General features: G+C 62.7%; 1 pseudogene; it reads left to right on the top strand.

The window, feature by feature from the left end:
- Positions 1-5,000, top strand: part of LOC124583806 — a 7,961-nt pseudogene that overhangs the window by 1,007 nt on the left and 1,954 nt on the right.

Raw genomic sequence — 5,000 nt, 5'->3', positions numbered from 1 at the left:
CTCGCCTTGCGCGGGCCGAGGGAGGATGGGGCTTCCCCGCCCTTCACGGGGCGGCGGCCTCCGCACTCCCGGGGCGTCTCGTCCTCATTGCGAGGTGAGGCGCACCTAGAGCGTACACGTTGGGACCCGAAAGATGGTGAACTATGCCTGGCCAGGACGAAGTCAGGGGAAACCCTGATGGAGGTCCGTAGCGATTCTGACGTGCAAATCGATCGTCGGAGCTGGGTATAGGGGCGAAAGACTAATCGAACCATCTAGTAGCTGGTTCCCTCCGAAGTTTCCCTCAGGATAGCTGGTGCTCGTACGAGTCTCATCCGGTAAAGCGAATGATTAGAGGCCTTGGGGCCGAAACGACCTCAACCTATTCTCAAACTTTAAATGGGTGAGATCTCCGGCTTGCTTGATATGCTGAAGCCGCGAGCAAACGACTCGGATCGGAGTGCCAAGTGGGCCACTTTTGGTAAGCAGAACTGGCGCTGTGGGATGAACCAAACGCCGAGTTAAGGCGCCCGAATCGACGCTCATGGGAAACCATGAAAGGCGTTGGTTGCTTAAGACAGCAGGACGGTGGCCATGGAAGTCGGAATCCGCTAAGGAGTGTGTAACAACTCACCTGCCGAAGCAACTAGCCCTGAAAATGGATGGCGCTGAAGCGTCGTGCCTATACTCGGCCGTCAGTCTGGCAGTCATGGCCGGTCCTTGCGGCCGGCCGCGAAGCCCTGACGAGTAGGTGGGTCGCGGCGGTGGGCGCAGAAGGGTCTGGGCGTGAGCCTGCCTGGAGCCGCCGTCGGTGCAGATCTTGGTGGTAGTAGCAAATACTCCAGCGAGGCCCTGGAGGGCTGACGCGGAGAAGGGTTTCGTGTGAACAGCCGTTGCACACGAGTCAGTCGATCCTAAGCCCTAGGAGAAATCCGATGTTGATGGGGGCCGTCATAGCATGATGCACTTTGTGCTGGCCCCCGTTGGGCGAAAGGGAATCCGGTTCCTATTCCGGAACCCGGCAGCGGAACCGATACAAGTCGGGCCCCTCTTTTAGAGATGCTCGTCGGGGTAACCCAAAAGGACCCGGAGACGCCGTCGGGAGATCGGGGAAGAGTTTTCTTTTCTGCATGAGCGTTCGAGTTCCCTGGAATCCTCTAGCAGGGAGATAGGGTTTGGAACGCGAAGAGCACCGCAGTTGCGGCGGTGTCCCGATCTTCCCCTCGGACCTTGAAAATCCGGGAGAGGGCCACGTGGAGGTGTCGCGCCGGTTCGTACCCATATCCGCAGCAGGTCTCCAAGGTGAAGAGCCTCTAGTCGATAGAATAATGTAGGTAAGGGAAGTCGGCAAATTGGATCCGTAACTTCGGGATAAGGATTGGCTCTGAGGATCGGGGCGTGTCGGGCTTGGTCGGGAAGTGGGTCAGCGCTAACGTGCCGGGCCTGGGCGAGGTGAGTGCCGTAGGGGTGCCGGTAAGTGCGGGCGTTTAGCGCGGGCGTGGTCTGCTCTCGCCGTTGGTTGGCCTCGTGCTGGCCGGCGGTGCAGGATGCGCGCGCCTGCGCGGCGTTCGCGCCCCGGTGCTTCAACCTGCGTGCAGGATCCGAGCTCGGTCCCGTGCCTTGGCCTCCCACGGATCTTCCTTGCTGCGAGGCCGCGTCCGCCTTAGCGTGCTCCTCCGGGGGCGCGCGGGTGCGCGGATTCTCTTCGGCCGCCATTCAACGATCAACTCAGAACTGGCACGGACTGGGGGAATCCGACTGTCTAATTAAAACAAAGCATTGCGATGGCCCTAGCGGGTGTTGACGCAATGTGATTTCTGCCCAGTGCTCTGAATGTCAACGTGAAGAAATTCAAGCAAGCGCGGGTAAACGGCGGGAGTAACTATGACTCTCTAGGTGGCCAAGTGGCGGCGGTGTGGCTGCATCCGGACTTGGCTTTTCGAAGTGCGGTCTTGATGTAGTCGTGCTGCTGCTGCGAGGTGCCTTCCTTGGGTTATAGTTACTGGGAGAGTGATGCGCAATACATGGGCCTAGCCCTCTTAGCCTCTCCTCTCCTGCGGTCTTCTCCCCTTCTCGTGGGCCCGCTGATTTTTGCAGAGTGGAAGACCGCACCAGGGGCTTGGGGGGGTTACCAGCCCCCCCTCGCATTATCCCTTTATAGTTGGGGGCAGCCGACAAGAAACAAGAGATGGTGGCCCTTCCGCTGAAGGTGCCACCCCAGCTACCCCAGCACCTATCCGGCCAACCGGCCGTAACGAAAATGCGATAGTTTGTGTAGCTCCCTTTGCTTGCAGTGAGTGCCACCGCACTTTTACCACGAAGAACGGTCTCGGGGTCCATCGCCGCCGCCAACACCCTGCGGCCGCCAACGCTGAGATCGTGACGGAGAGGCATCGCGCGAGGTGGACGGAGGAAGAAGTCCTGTCGCTCGCCAAGGCAGAGGCCGAACTGTTCCTGGAGAGGGACGCCCGGTTCTTCTTTGTAAATCAAGAACTTACCAGGATGTTCCCCGACCGAACGCTTGAGGCAATCAAGTGCCGACGGCGGCAAGCTGCCCACAAGCAGCTTGTCCGCCAATTCATGGAGGCACTTGAGATCGGTCGGGGTGAAGAGCCGGCGTCCCGCCGTGGAGCAGCGAGCTCGCTGCCTGACGCGGGCGAGGCCGCTGCGCCGCCCGTCGACGCAGCCGAGGACTTCGCGGCCGACACCACCGGGCCGCCGCCGGAGGGGCCGACTGACGCCGCCATCTGGGAGCATCTGGCGGGGCTACCTGCTTCCGCCCAGCGTTTCTCTGCCCTGGATCGAGTCATTGGTCTGGGGCGGGGCACGCCGCCCGATGTCATCCTGGGCATGCTCCCGGATGCCCTTGCGTCGGTCGGGTCCAGGGGGGAGAGGTCGATCACCAGGACACAGCGGCCGCGCCAACCATCCAAGCGGCCGCCTGCCGCCCCGCCGCTGCAGAAGCGCAAGCGGCGCCGCTGGGAATACGCGCGGACACAGGACGCCTTCCGTAGGTCGCGTGCGCGTTGCGTGCGCGGCTTGCTGGACGGCACCCTGCTGCAGCCGCCACCCGACATCCCCGGTCTGCTGGACTTCTGGGCGGACCTCTTCACGAAGAAGCCGATCTCCACCGCCGGCTTCATCCGTGACCGCCTTCTCCCGCACTCGGAGCCTGTCGCTCCTGAGTGCCTATGGGGGCCGGTCACACGTGAGGAGGTCGCTGCTGCCTTGCCGCCCAGGGGATCGGCAGCCGGGCCGGACGGCCTGACTCCAGCGGAGCTGCGGCGCCTGCCGCATGAAGTCCTGGTGAAACTCTTGAACCTCTTCCTCCTGGCCCGCGCCCTCCCCGAGCGTCTGCTTCGCGCCCGGACGTCACTTCTCCCCAAAACGGCTGCACCAACATCCCCCGCTGACTTTCGCCCCATTACGGTCTGCTCGGTGTTGGCGCGGACCTTCCACAAGGTTCTCGCGTCACGCCTGATGCGTGCATGTGCTGTGGACGAACGTCAGCGGGCATTCATCCCCCGGGATGGGATGTTGGAAAACACCTTCATCTTGGACACTGCTCTCACCGACGCAGTCCGCTCCTGTCGCTCTGTTTTTGTGGCATCGATCGACGTCTCTAAAGCGTTCGATTCGGTGGACCATGCCGCCCTCCGCCCCGTGCTGAGGGCTCATGGCCTGCCGGATTGCTTTATTGAGTACGTCGAAAGGTGTTACGAGGGTAGCACGACGGTGATAGCGGGCGGCGCCGACGTGGGCGTGCCCCTGCAGCCGGCTAGGGGTGTGCGTCAGGGTGACCCCCTCTCCCCCCTCCTTTTCAATTTTGCGGTGGACTATGTTTTGAGTCAGCTTCCCTCCCACATCGGAGCTCGGATCCTTGGTCGCAGAGTTAACGCTGCGGCCTTCGCAGATGACGTCCTGCTTTTTGCATCGACTGCGAGGGGATTGCAGTCCCTCATCGACGCAGCCGTCGCAGCCCTCGCCCATCTGGGGCTGCAGATCAACGCCCGGAAGTGTTTCACCCTCGCCTTAGTCGCGTCTGGGCGCGACAAGAAGGTGAAGGTCGACGCCGACGTTACCTTCAAAGCGGGCAACGCCACCGTGCCCGCCCTACGTGTGGGTGAAACCTTCCGGTACCTGGGACTGCAATTCTCCACCGCTGGTCGCTGCGTTTTCAACCCACGACGCCACCTGGTGGAGCAGCTGGACGTCATCTCCCGAGCTCCGCTCAAGCCGCAACAGCGCCTCCACGCCCTCACCACCGTACTTCTGCCTGGCCTGTACCATGGGCTGGCCCTCAGCCGCACCCGAGTGGGTGCGTTGAAAGCGGCAGATGTGACCATCCGTGCCGCCGTCAGGAGATGGTTCCGCCTTACGGCGGACACTCCCCTGGGCTACTTCCACGCTCCTGTAGCCCAGGGAGGCCTCGGCATCCCATCATGCCGATGGATGGGGCCAACACTTCGCCGGTCCCGTCTCCTGGCGCTGAAGAGGATTGGGCCAGCCGCCGACGGTGCAGGCCGGGACGAGGTGCAGCGTGAGATTGAGGCGCTGGAGCGGCATCTTATGTGGGAGGGCCACCTCCTCAAATCGTCGACGCAGGTTGGAGAGATGTGGGCCGCGCGCCTGCACGTTGCCTTTGACGGTGCGGCGCTGTCATCTTCCGCCGCCGTCAAGGGGCAACACCAGTGGGTCGCTGACACCAGTCGCCTGCTATCTGGGCGTAACTTCATCGACGCTCTCCGCGCCCGCATCAACGCCTTCCCCACGAAGGCACGGCGCAGTCGCGGGCGGGAGGCGGACACCAGATGCCGCGCGGGCTGCCAGGCCGTAGAAACCGCCAACCACGTGTTACAGGCTTGCTTCAGGACGCACGGGTCCCGGGTTAAGCGGCATGACGCGATCGTGCGCTATGTCGCCCGTGGACTCGCGCAGAGGGGCTTCAATGTCTCTGTGGAGCCCCACCTCCGCACACCTGAGGGAATCCGCAAGCCTGACGTGGTGGCGGTTAAAGACGG

This window comes from Schistocerca americana, unplaced genomic scaffold, assembly GCF_021461395.2.
Source record: "Schistocerca americana isolate TAMUIC-IGC-003095 unplaced genomic scaffold, iqSchAmer2.1 HiC_scaffold_47, whole genome shotgun sequence".
NCBI classification, from domain to species: Eukaryota; Metazoa; Arthropoda; class Insecta; order Orthoptera; family Acrididae; genus Schistocerca; species Schistocerca americana.
This window is presented reverse-complemented; position numbering and strand designations above follow the sequence as displayed.